General features: G+C 43.0%; 2 long non-coding RNA genes and 1 pseudogene across 4 annotated transcripts; 1 reads left to right on the forward strand and 2 right to left on the reverse strand.

Moving 5' to 3' along the window:
- Window positions 1–3,680: 3,680 nt before the first annotated feature.
- On the reverse strand, window positions 3,681–9,324 carry LOC146753811 (doublesex and mab-3 related transcription factor 3-like; annotated as a pseudogene). Its single transcript, XR_014939309.1, has 2 exons — window positions 7,640–9,324; window positions 3,681–5,358 (listed from the first exon to the last, which is right to left on the reverse strand). The product of XR_014939309.1 is annotated as a doublesex and mab-3 related transcription factor 3-like (transcript).
- An 801-nt stretch (window positions 9,325–10,125) lies between these two features.
- Window positions 10,126–13,410, reverse strand: LOC146753812 (uncharacterized). Of its 2 annotated transcripts, XR_014939311.1 has the most exons (4): window positions 12,830–13,410; window positions 12,392–12,456; window positions 10,777–10,840; window positions 10,126–10,362 (listed from the first exon to the last, which is right to left on the reverse strand). It is a non-coding gene; the product is annotated as an uncharacterized LOC146753812 (long non-coding RNA). The 2 variants fall into 2 exon arrangements; XR_014939312.1 differs by lacking the exon at window positions 10,777–10,840.
- LOC146753813 (uncharacterized) lies at window positions 10,264–11,153 on the forward strand. Its single transcript, XR_014939310.1, has 2 exons — window positions 10,264–10,370; window positions 10,731–11,153. It is a non-coding gene; the product is annotated as an uncharacterized LOC146753813 (long non-coding RNA).
- Window positions 13,411–13,649: the final 239 nt, after the last annotated feature.

Genomic DNA, 13,649 nt, shown 5'->3' on the forward strand with positions numbered 1-13,649 from the left:
CTCTGCATTCCCAATCTTTCAACACATACGATGCTCTAAACTTACCATCTACAAGGTCTACTGCCCAGTACCTGCACAAAAGTTTGACCTTCCATGTGATGTCAGGACTCACACTGTGTGTCCACGTGTTTGTCACACAGCTGTGGTTACAGCCCTCTGGTACTGTGTTACTGTGGAGATCAATGTAATTAGTCTCTCTAAGGGAAATCTCAGCTGAGATTTCCAGTGTACACACAGCATCCTACCAGGAGCTGCTGAGTCATGCAGAAAGCTGCTGAGACACTGCATTATCAAAATGTGCTTGGGGAAGAAGGCTTGTTATCTGCCAGTGTGTGTTCCAGACGAGTGCAGGAACATTAAGATTCTGCATTAAGTTAGTTGGTTATAGGGAAGGGAGAAGAATGATGCTTGAGGGTTATATGCCCACTAGAATTGAAGTTTGGAAAGTGCGCATTCAGAAATAATTTTCTTTCCCAGTAATGGCAATATGCAATATCAAGTAAGAAATGAAATTGAAGAATTAATCTTCTTCTTCAAATACAGGATGGCTTCAGTATTAAAATTAACATATAAATTTAGCCTCAATCCTACTCGCCCACTCACGTCCACATAAGGAGTGAATGACTGAAACAGTATACTGGGAGAATCCAAATCGTTCTTCAAACGTGTCAGCACGAACGCGAGGCCAGCCTGTTCAGCCAGCGTTCGCAGAGTGGCCCTGGGGCCGCAAGGAGGGCACGTCGGGGCCGCGGGGAGCACGCAGCCAACTGCGGAGCCGCGGGGAGGGACGTGGGGCAGCGCAGCACAGCGCTGTGTTCTGATCGCAGCCGCCCCGCGGAGCGGCTGAGTGCGGAGCAGCCGGAAGAAGGGCTTCCTGCGGAGTTACCGTCTGTGTTGTGCGCACAGGCGGGTGGTGAGCCGTGAAATCACCGTCCTGACAGGAGGAGCACCACAGAAAATGCACCTGGGCTCAGCCGCTCCGCGCACCCAGAGCGAGAACTGCGCCGTGAAATGAGGGGAAGTCCTCTTGCTCCAAGTGACTCGTGGCTGCGGTATCGCCCCCTACAAAAATAACAAATCAAAATGAAATAGGACCACTTAATTGCAGGACTACAACAAAGGCTTCGCTGATCTTCTTGATGCTTAAGCTCGTTCTTTATGGTTTCCAGACACGCAGCCAGTTTCACTCCTTCCTCTTCAGCCACGCGTCTTCTCCCTTATTTTACCACGAGACGGAGCCAGAAAACAGAGGGCTGGGACCTGGGACCTGCAGGAACCAGGGCTGGGAAGTGCATGGCCTGAGACAAAACAGGTGTTCTCAAGAACGTCTGCTGATGCAAAGGAAAAGGTGCAATTGGGTAGTGCATGTGGGCCAGGTGCCAGGAGTGGGATGAGATGGAATGGGATGGGATGGGATGCAATAGTACATTATGGTGCATAGGGAAGCAGAGGTTCTCTCATCTCCTATTTGCCCACACTGTAAAGGCAGGATGGAGTTAGGATTACCCACAGGTAAAGACATAAGGAGCAGACTCCAGCACCATGGGGCCCTGCCAATATGCCAAGGGCCCCAGATCCTTGCTGCATGTTGAGTGAAGTCTAGAAATGACATCCACATTTAGTGGCAGCCTGGAAACACAGCTGTATGAACAGTATCCTTTCCTAGACATATAACTGCTGGTCAGTCCAATTGGTTTGTTTGGGTCAGTTTGGTTGGTTGGTTAGTTTATTTTCCTGTTGGTTTGTTTGCTTTAATGGAACTTGTAAATAGCCAAAATACTGCAGAAGTTGTCTGCAGACAAACAAAATGTGTTTGGTTTTTGTTTTTAACATGTTTATGTTTACTTTATTTAAAAATAATAATAATAATAATTGTGAATTTAGTCAAAAGATATTCTATGATTCCTGAAAGAATGACTATTTTAATTTCAGCGCTTTCACAAAGGAAGAAAAAACAAACAAACAAACAAAAAAAAAACCCCACAACAGTTTATCAAAAGAGATAGGATTTAATAATTGCTGATAACTGCATTGCTGACCCTGCATTTTTTCACCCATCATGTTTGTAGTATGAAATGTAGTTTGCCCCAGCTTGGCCAAAGGTCATCTTTCTCTGAAAGATATGTTCCACTTCCAAGATGTCAAGGTTCTGCTCACTGAAAACCCACAGACCACAGTGCATAAGATCACTATGAGCTGTCGGTTGCCACTGTTTGGTCTTCCTGCTGGAGGTTATTCACCCTCTGCTGGGAAACAAAAGAAAGAAAAAGAAACAGAATTCATTCAACCTATGAGGGTGCCTATACAAAAGCCTCTGCTGGAGGGAAATCTGCTTGGTGCATGAGCTCAAAACCTGAGCTCACGGACCTGTTTGTTCGCATCGAGCCTTTCGCACCTAACTCCTCTACGATGTCAGAGCACAGCATTTCACTACCTCATCTCTTTCTGTTTGCAAGACCAAGCTTATTTCATGAGTGTCTATTACTTTTCTGCTTGGAGTGTCTTGAAGATGAATTTGTTTACAAATTCCATGTGGGCACAGGAAAATGTGTCAGTACAAAACTGTAATTCTGCATTATGAAAATTCCAGGTGTTCTTACATTTGCATAAGGAATGCTACTTATTTTCTTTTCTCCCACTCTCCACTTTTCCCTCTTTGCTCTCTAGCATACAACTACAAATTGCTTTACTGAACAGATTGCAAAAATACACAATAAAAAGTGTATTTCTGATCATTTATCCCCCAGAGAAAATAAAAACATTATTTATTTTATTCTTGTTCTGCTTGTGCCTGTTCAGTATCAGTATGAACTGTGGGATCCATTGAGTAAACAAACATTACGAAGTATGAAATGCCAAATGAGAACACAGGCATTCACATTAGCAGTGATACTAGGCAACATGCCTGACAAATTCTAAGGTCCTACAGCCCACCTGCTTTAGGCTTCCCCCCTCTAGGGGAACCCTCATTGGGTTTGAGGGGTAGGGCTGATCTGTACACATGGCAGGCCTGCCAGCCATTGCATCCACACAGAAAGAAGTGTTTTGGAAAATCCAACTGCCAAGCAGATGTGGTCAGTGGCAAATGGTTCAAAAAATGGCACAAAAACCTTAACAGACAAATATCTAGGTGGAGAGTGAATGTAGTGGCATTCTTCACCAGAAGCAATTTGTAGTGTTATTCTGACACTGTAATGAAAGTAGGATAAAAGGGGAGTTCATGCATGCAAACATGCAATAAATTGTTCAAATAATTACTTTTCCAGATTCGAGAAAGCTGCCATTTAACTCCACACTGTTTTAAAGAAAGGTCTGCTATTACACCCTATCTCCTATTTCTATTTCTATAGCATAGGGGGAAAAAAAAAAAAAAAAAAGAAAGAGCCTCTTATTTACTTATATATATATATTTTCCCGCTTACTGTGACTGTTACAAGTTCTGCTTCACTCTCCTGAACTTGGAAGTGCCTGTAGCACACATCCAAGGACCTAAGCTTCCCTCATGATAGCATTTGCTGAGACTCAGTTTCAGGCTACGAGGCAGGGGGGCAGAACCTGGACTGGGAAAAATAGACTTGCCTTGTCTGCTGTTGCTGGAACTAGACATTGTTACCCCAGCTGGCAGTTAATCAGCTCTCTATCCTCAGAAATGCTATTTGCCCAATATAAATGACATAAACCAAGATGATCATCTTAGTTTATTTTTCTGGAGTCCTTAGCATGCTACATTAACCTGACAATGTTTAATCTTGTGTTCATTTCACAATACACTTCATGCACTTCACAGCCGTAATTGGTTTTACACTGACATTACACATTTTGACCTAGCCATGGGAAAAGAATAACTCATAAGATTATTTTTCTAAAAAATGTCCAAGCTCAAACAGTACAGAAGCAGTTCATGCTAGTTCCATGTGCATAATTCTTCTGCCTTTCCTTTCAATGCAAAGATGATGACTGGTCCTTGTTTTAGTCCATTTGCAATTGAACTACTTTTGTTTGATTTCTTATGTCCTGAGGAGTTCTCTCTTATAAAACAGCATTCAAGTATTCTAGTTTAATATCCCCAGTTGTCTGAGTTAAGGAACAAAGTAGACCTTGAGCTTCTGTTTCCGCTATGAATCTTCCAGAGTCCCGTAACCGATGGCCATAAAGTCTTTCCTTGTTGTACGCACTCAGAGCTAAAGCCAGAGTATTGCTATTTGGCATTATCCAATGAAGTGCAAGAAATTAAATACGTTATGTCTTTATTGCTATAGTACAATACCAAGCAAAGTCAAGTTTTAATACAATTGCAAGTGTTTCATGGAGTATACGTCTCTCCTCTTCAGGCCCAGTAGTTCAGCTGCACTGCAAATATCACTTACTTACTTATCATATGCCAAATGTCATCCTAAGAAGATGTGTTGAGTATTCTTGAGTCTGAAGAATCAGACCTTTCATCATACTCATCTTCTGTGTAAAGAGGTTGCTTAGACACAATAGGACATCCGTCATCAGGGATTGAGATCCTAGGATCTTCTGATGAGCGAGAAGGAAGGACAGAAGAGCTTTGGAAGACGCTGGCCAAGTTGCTAGAGAAAGGACTGACATACTGGGACCGCAGCTGGTACTGCTGCTGCAGCATCATGGTGTTCCAAAGGGTGACATCATTAGGCAGGAAAGGACTGGACTGGTTTCTTGCCAAAGTGTTCCTCATCATCAGTGGGTAGCGAGGTGGCTGAGGAAATGGGTGCTGCAAAGGTACAGTCAGAGGATTGGGCACAACATTGCTGGAGTCAGCAGAGAACCTCAGTGTGTCAGGGACCCTGAAGGCTGAGCCCACTGACCACTTGGAAGAGGAAATAGGATAGGAACTCAGCGTGTGTTCAAAAATATGCCCATTGGAAGGTAGAACTAGACCATCTGACTCTGCAGAAGTTCTCTCACCACTGGCCACTGAAGACCGGCTGGACAAGAGAACCTCAACAGCGCTCACCAGGTCACCACCACATCCTTTCAGGATCAACTCCAGCACCGTCGGCTTCTGGTTAGGGAAAATCTTTTTCAGCACTTCCAGTGGAGGTCTGTTGGCTTTCAAGCTGAAAGGTAAAGAAACTGTCCCAGAAGGACCTTCTATCAGTAGGTGATTCTGCTCTGCATGGTACTTGGGGCTCTCTGGACGGCTCTCTGTGCTCCCACCAGTTTTCTGAACTGCGTAACATACCTCATCCACTTATACAATTTCTGGGCTTTCAGGGGTGAAGCAGGTTCTGGCTTTAGCCATGTCTGGGGAATTCCTTTGGTCTGTGTCTTCGTCACTGTAGGTCTCAGCATTGTCTGTTCCGCTGGCATCACCCAGCCTCTCCTCACTGATGTCTGCAGAGGAAGGCAGAGAAGTCAACAAATGCTGAGTCCAAATGCCTCTATGGACACCAGAGGACAGACTCTCCCTATAGGGAACAGAGCAGGCTCCTAGGGAAGGAAAGAAAGAAAAAAGAAAAAAAAAGCATTTTTCTGATAAAATTAAATTCTCTTTACAATGTCACGTGAGAACAAAACTGCAAGAGTCATGAGACATGACCTAGGCATTTTGTGCTTCTTTTCAGTCATCTGTCTCATTCTTCCACGTATAAGAAAAGCATCCTTTTTTCTCCTGCATCAGATGTGCTATATTAATCCTTCCATCCTTCTTCACTAGTTACAAGACAGCAATGAGCCAACCCAGTGTGCAAGTTCTCTCAGAGGAACTTGAGCATTTTCACTCTGGGATTCCTATCGCACTGGTTGTAAGATGTAAATATTCAGAGAGAATACCCTGGAAAACCAACATTTCCTCTGTAAGTGCAGCAGCACTGGGAGAACCACTGCACCACATCTGCTGGCTCAGAGCTGTTCATATAAATCAATATATCCTAGTTCTTGTTCTGCAGAAGCCAGTTCATTCCCCAGCAAGAAAAACAGGTTTCTCTTCCAAACCTGATCAAACCTGATGCCTTCATTGATTAGAACACAACATTTAGAAAAAAAATAATCTTTTTTTGGAAAGGACCCCTTGAAGGCATCTGGTTCAACCTCCTGCTCAAAGCAGAACTAGCCTAAAATCTAGAGCAATTTGTTTTAGTCCCTGCTCAGCTGAGCTTTAAATATTTCTAAGGCTGGATGCTTAGCAACCTCCCTCAGCACTTGTTTCAGGTACCTTGCCTGTCGTGTGTGAAGCTAAGAAGGGCAGAGCAAAAGCCCACGGACCACGTTTTTACCAGAGGTACACACAAAAAGGGAGATACCCCAGGGCTCCAATCACAAAAGGGGGCAATGTATTTGCTTGAAATCCTTTGCAGTCATTTATCTAAGGATGTTGTTCTGCTGACCTCCCTCATGCAAGTGCAGTGCTGACCTGACAAACATCAGCAGCTGGGGAAGGGGACACTGCAAGCAGATGCAGACAGAGGCTGTGTTCACACAGCAGAGCTTCTGAATGCACAAATGTGAAAGATGGTCTGCAGAAACCAATGGAAGTACTTGTCTGGTTTCCCAAGCCCACAGTGATGAGCCCAAGAAGATATGGCCTGAAGCAAGCAAAGGCTTCCAAATTGTGCTCACAGTCACCCCTACCAGACTGAGAGGGAACTAAGGGCATGTAAATGGAAAATCCTGGCCACTGGCCTCCTACAGGTCTGCCTCACTCTCTCACCCTGGGAATGGACAGGGCATTTCTGGTGCAATTTACCCACTCTGTCACTCTGAGAAAGGAGTCTGAGTAAGCTGAGCAGGAGGTCACCATGCTGTCCAGAACGGGAGATACATTCCTCTGCTGTAAGTAAACCATCAGCTCCTGGCAGAGCAGAGCAGACAGTCAGCATGGCAAAGGGCTGTTCTCTGCCCGAGGCAGGAGCGATGGCCGTCCTGTGGAGCCGCGGGTGTTGCTGGCTCGGGTTGCAGAAGATGAGAGTGGGAATAAAGCTGAGGTGCCCTTCTGAAGACCCCATCTTTCTCTTTGAATTGCCTGACCTGTGCTGCTTACCCGTTTTTCATCTGGTTATGCTCTCTGTCCAGAGCTAATAGAGAAGCACGTATACAATATGAGGCAACGTGCATATGAACTTCTTTATGCTCTCTGCGTTAGTCTTGCCTTAGCATCCAAGGGGAATGCAGAAAGCAAACAAACCGGTAGCATTATCTTTTTGAGAGAATGTTAAGACCTAGGGGTAGCTTTTACTTGCAAAAGAAAAGAGAACGGGAGGGTCATGCTACCTTTCCCTCTTAATCCCCCACCACCCCCACCCCCCTCACACACACACACACACACACATCTTCATGCCTTCACAGCCACGTATTTATTACCAGAGAAGGGATATTAAGAATAATTCACGTGCGAATGAAAGAGCAATTTACACACTTGAGTCTTAGAGAGCAGCCCGAGGACAACTAAATGCCTTTGCCCCTGTCGTGATTTGTGATTCTTAGGTCACAGATCTAGAAAGGCTAGAAACCAGCAATTAACATGTAGATGAATAAAGACGATATTGCATAATGAAAAATAGGCTGCTTGTTCCCAAAGAGCTTGAGATAGTGTATAAGATGAGCCCAAAACACCCCATGATAGTCTGAGTCTCATGTCAAATGTGACACCAAAACCATTTCTTAGTGCAAAACCTACCAGGAGCTCCAGCCAGCAGATAATACTGATTCATACACCCAAGGCTGCACAGTTGGATCTGTCATTTGCTTGCCTTCATTTCATCAGTGGAAAAAGTACCCAAGGATCCAACCCACAGCCTTCTTCCTGCCTCCAGTATTTTTGCCAGTGAAACAGAGGACTCTGGTGGAGAAAAAGGATCATTGTCATCATCCATGTTGTTGATCCTGATGAGGATTAGGGTAGTGTTACAGCATGAACCATGAAAGCTGACCTTTACAAGCAACAAATTCCATGTAGCACTTGAAAAGTGGTAGCATCTTCTTGGCCTTAAACTGTGAAAATAGCTTCCTGAACAATCACTTTGACAATGCCAGTCTTACAGGTTACACTGGTTTATATAGGCATGTCAGTAAGGCTAAGTAAAAATAAAGGCATATGAAGTGCTACATGATATATGTCAGCAGAAGACTGAAAAACAAGGGTCTAGGTCCTTTTGTGTGTGGGAACTTCAAGCTGAGTGCAGGAAGATGCTCACATATCCTCTTCTGAGCATGGAAGTGGCACTGCCTCGTTACAGTTTCCTCCTTCTTCCTGTTCCCTGAGAATGTTACAGGATAATTCACTCCCAGCACAAATGGTGGGGAAAATTTATCCTCTGCTTATGCTCTAGACCCACACCCTTGTCTGCTAGTGAAGATGTGTTCATTCAAATATACCATTATGTTGTTAAGCATGAGGAGACATCAGAGCAGCCCTTGCTCATGAGCCAGCACTTAACAGTGAAAGATAAGATCTCCTCAGCTTTTATGATAACATCCACAGAAAAGATGGCTGTGAAGTGGTTAATGTGCTGAAAGATCTCAAAACAGTTTGGATTCCTGTCATGGAGGGCCCTGCCAAGGGCTCACATCCAGTCCTTGATGTGAGTTATCTCTGGTGTGTGTGGCTGTGGGAAGGAGAGAATATCCCTTGAGCAGCTGCACATTCAGAAGCTGTGCATCTGACCAATGTGCAGATGGGGCTGAGTGGGAGCAGGAACTGGAAATGGCCTGTGATGTCTTCACCATCTGATGACAGCCACTATTGGGTCTCCAGGCTGTTTGATCCAGCAAAGTAGCTGATTGCCAGACCAAAAGCATGAAGGAGACATCTCAACTGGCTCCCATACTGCAATCTGGAGGTGAGGATGAAGATGTTATTCAGCTCACATTCTAAAATAAAATAAAATAAGATAAAATAAAATAAAATAAAATAAGGAAATATTATTTTCTACTTTGATAGTTTGAGTATTTGCTTACAAATTACTAACAAAGTGCAAAATCCAATAATCTTTCTGGGTTGCTACTGGAGAACAGCCCAGTTTATTTTTCACACTGCCAAAAGACTTGTTTTTCCTTTGACAGAGGGCCTGGCAGTCATCTCCCGGTGCCTCAAACTACTGTAATGCATTTGATATCAGTCCACCCAGCAAATCTAGCCAGCAGCAAAGCCGGAAGCAACATTCGGCCACTCCCTATCACAAAGAGCTCCTCCAGGTGCTCACAGCACCAAACCCTTTCCGTGGTTCTCAGGGAGCGCTGCAGTGAGTTGCTGGTGAACCTGCGGGTGACGCTGAGAAGAGGGGTTACAATGCACCCCACCCCTGCTCTGCTCATATCGCTCCCAGAAAGATCCTGGGGCTGCCCGGGATCGGGGAAGGGTCGCCCCGTTCTGTAACGTCAGCTCATTCGTTGGTGACATCACCGAGCGTCCGGCATGAAACGGGGCACGGCCGCTAGATGGAGCCGCTTGCCCGACGGAGTGATCCTGGTGTACTATGCGGGTTATGGCGCAGCCGTTTTCAGCCCGGCTCCCAAAAGCGGATCGTCTCTGCTCTCCACCCTCAGGTATGTGTCCAGATTGGGCTCGGCTCAGGGATGCATTCAAAGCCAGTTGAGGTTCCAGATGCTTGGAAGTTTAAAATACAAGCCCATTTCACAAGGAGCTCTCAAATGTCTTGTATATACAGTTCACTTTCAGCTGAATTCACACATTGCCGGCGGGGGGGGGGGGGGAGAGGGGGGTGAGATGGGACGGGACGGGACGGGACGGGACGGGGGGGGGGGGGGAGATGGGGGAGGGCGGGGCGGGTGACAGGACTTGAGCTGTAAGGCTGGAGCATATGCCAGATCTTCAGCATCAGTGATTTTTTTGGTGAAACAAAAAGGCGACCCAAGTTTGTCTGGGGAGTAATTGTATTCAACTGCAGACAAATTAAACCCAGGTCACTATGGCTGGTTGCTGGCCGCTGCTTTTAGGGTGTGCAAGGGTCTGTGAAGCAATGCTGCAGAGGAAGTGAGGACTCAGAGAAGGATGGGGTGGTTGTGCTGCTCTCACCACACCCACAGCCACAGCTGATTCCCCTGTTGCCAGACCAATGTGACTGCAGAAATAGTGAAAATCTGTCAAAAGAGCAGCCAGAAGTGATGGCCAAATCAGGAAATAAGTGAATGCCAGACAATAACTCAACAAGCAGAAAATTTTATTGAGATTTCAAATGTTAAGTATATACCAGTCATCTGCAGAGTTAGTTGCAGCTTTCCATACCCATACATTATGGAAGCCTATCAAAACCTCATGTGGTGAACTTTCCAGGAGGAAGGAAGGAGTACAGGCAGACAGCCCACCCCACCTCAACTTCAGGCTTCTACTGTAGAGCTCCCTGTTCCTTTTTGAAGCCAGCAGAAGCAGGCACAACATCTCTAAAAAGGTAAGATAAATACATAAGTAAATACAAGATAAATACAGCTTCTTGGAAGGAAAAGAAGGGAAGGGAAGGGGAAACAAAAAGGGAAAGGAAAGAGAAAAGGGAAGGAAAAGGGAAAGGGGAAGGGAAAGGGAAAGAGAAAGGGGAAGTGGAAGGGAAAGGGAAAGAGGAAGGGAAACGGAAACATAAAGGGGATGAAAAAGAAAGAGCAAGAAGAAAGAGGGAAGAAAAGGGGGAAGTAAACAGAAAATGAAAATTAAATAGGGAAGAAAAAGAGAAAGGAGAACACGAAAGGGGGGAGGAAAAGTAAAACAAATAGGGTAAGAAGAAGCCTATCAAAGTCTCATGTGGTGAACTTTCCAGGGGGAAGGAAGGAGCACAGGCAGACAGAGAGGTCAGCCCACCTCACCTTCAGGCTTCTACTGTAGAGCTCCTTGTTCCTTTTTGAAGAAGCAGAAGCAGGCACAACTCCTCTAAAAAGGTAAGATAAATACCAAAGTAAATACAACATAAATACAGCTTCCCCAAAGAAAAGAATAGAAAAGAGAAAAGAAAAAGGGAAGGGATAGAGAAAGGGAAATAAAGGGAAAGGGAAAAATAAATTGGAAGTAAAAAAAAAGAGCAAGAAAAAAGAGGGAAGGAAAGGGGGAAGTAAAAACAAAAAGAAACTTAAATAGGGAAGAAAAAGAGAAAGGAGAACAGAAAAGGGGGAAGGAAAAGGAAAACAAATAGGTTAAGAAGAACCAAAAGCAAAAGAAAATAAGTTGGGGAAATGGAAGGGAGAGGTGGCCAGGATATCTCCCCTCCATCCCTCATCACTATTATTTGTACCACAGTCCTGCAGATTATTTATTTATTTATTTATTTATTTATTACCAAAATCAAAGCTACTGATGGCTACTCTATGATTGTGAGAACAGCGCAAAGAGGTATCAGATGATATTTTTATATGTTTGTACGTCGAGAAGTGTCATTTCATGAATTTATTGTGCTTTTTTAAAAAAAAAGGAAAGTAAGGGAAATGGAAAAGAAAAAGGGGAAGAAGGTGAAAGAGAAAGGTGAAGAAAATAGAGTAAAAAAAGAAATAAGGGAAGAAAAAGAGAAAGAAAAAATAAAAAAGGAGAGGAAAAATAGAGAGATTTAAAGAAGCAAGAGGAAAGGAAAAACAATAGAATAAGAAAATGCAAGAGAAAAAGAAAAAAAGAAACAAGAAAAAGCAACAGAAAAAGAAAATGAAAAAAGAAAAAAAGGTTAATGAGAGGGAAAAAATAAAATGAGAATAGGGGAAAAAAGAGAAAGAAGAATAAAATAAAGGGAAGGGGAAAAAAAGGAAGATAAAGAAAAACAAAAAGGATAAGGAAAAAACAAAACCAAAAGAAAATAGAAAAAGAAAAAGGAAGAGAATAAGAAAATGGAAAAAGAAGAAAAAATAGAGAAGAAAAATAAGGAAGAAAAAAAAAAAGAAAAATAAAAAGAAAAAAGGAAAGGGAAAAGGAAAGGGAAATAGAAACATAAAGGGGAAGGGAAAGAGAAGTGGGAAAGCAAAGATAAAAGGGGAAGAATAAAGGGGGAAGAAAAGAGGGAGGAAAATAGAAGAAGAATGATAATTGGGAAGAACAAGAATAGTAAAAGGAGAAGGGAAAGAAAATGGGGAAGAAAAAAAAACAAATAGGGGAAGAAAAAGCAAAAGCAAAAGGAAAGAATGGAAGACAAGAAGAAGAAAAGAGTACAAAAGAAAAGAGAAAGGAAAGAAAGGAGAAAGGGAAAGAGGAAAGGAAAGGGAAATAAAGGGAAAGAGAAACATAAAAGGGAAGGAAAAAAAAGCAAGAAAAAAGAGGCAATGAAATGGGGAAGAAAAGAGAAAATGAAAATTAAATAGGGAAGAAAAAGAGAAAGGAGAACAGAAAAGATGGAAGGAAAAGAAAAACAAATAGAGTAAAAAGAATCCTATCAAAATCTCATGTGGTGATGTTTTCAGGGGGAAGGAAGGAGCACAGGCAGGCAGAGAGGCCAGCCCACCTCACCTTCAGGCTTCTACTGTAGAGCTCCTTGTTCCTTTTTGAAGCCAGCAGAAGCAGGCACAACACCTCTAAAAAGGTAAGATAAATACAAAAGTAAATACAAGATAAATACAGCTTCCCAAAAAAGAAGGGAAGTAAGGGAAGAAACAGAAGGGGAAAAGAAAAGGGAAGGGGAAGGGAAAGAGGAAGAGAAAGAGAAATCAAGGGAAAGGGAAACATAAAGGGGAAGAAAAAGAAAGAGCAAGAAAAAAGAGGGAAGGAAAGGGGGAAGTAAAGAGAAAATGAAAATTAAATAGGGAAGAAAAAGAAAAAGGAGAACACAAAAGGGGGGAGGAATAGTAAAACAAATAGGGTAAGAAGAAGCCTATCAAAATCTCATGTGATAAACTTTCCAGGGGGAAGGAAGGAGCACAGGCAGGCAGAGAGGCCAGCCCACCTCACCTTCAGGCTTCTACTGTAGAGCTCCCTGTTCCTTTTTGAAGAAGCAGAAGCAGGCACAACTCCTCTAAAAAGGTAAGATAAATACCAAAGTAAATACAACATAAATACAGCTTCCCCAAAGAAAAGAATAGAAAAGAGAAAAGAAAAAGGGAAGGGAAATAAAGGGAAAGGGAAATAAAAGGAAAGGGAAAGGGAAACATAAAGGGGAAGTTAAAAAAAAGAGCAAGAAAAAAGGGGGAAGGAAAGGGGGAAGAGAAAATAGGGAAGAAAAAGAGAAAGGAGAACAGAAAAGGGGGAAGGAAGAGAGAAACAAATAGGGTAAGAAGAACCAAAAGCAAAAGAAAATAAGGGGGGGAAATGGAAGGGAAAGGTCACTGATGGCCAGAATATCTCCCCTCCATCCCCCATCACTAGTATTTGTACGACAGTCCTGCAGATTTTTTTTTTCTTTTTTTTTTTTTTTTTTACCAAAACCAAAGCTACTGATGGCTACTCTATGATTGTGAGAACAGCGCAAAGAGGTATCAGATGATATTTTTATATCTGTTTGTACATCGAGAAGTATCATTTCATGAAGTAATTGTGCTTTAAAAGTAAAAAAAAAAGGGAAGTAAAGGAAATGAAGAAGGGGAAGAAGATGAAAGAAAAAGGTGAAGAAAATTGGGATAAAAAAGAAACGAGAGAAGAAAAAGAGAAAGAAAAAAAGGAAAGGAAAAATAGAGAGATTTAAAAAGCAAAAGAAAAGGAAAAACAATGAAACAAGAAGAAAAAGCAGCAGAAAAAAATAAAAGAAAAAGAAACAAGAAGAAAGAGCAACAGA

The sequence above is a fragment of the Coturnix japonica genome, chromosome Z (genome assembly GCF_054131305.1).
Source record: "Coturnix japonica strain WE chromosome Z, WE-NBRP24, whole genome shotgun sequence".
NCBI lineage: Eukaryota > Metazoa > Chordata > Aves > Galliformes > Phasianidae > Coturnix > Coturnix japonica.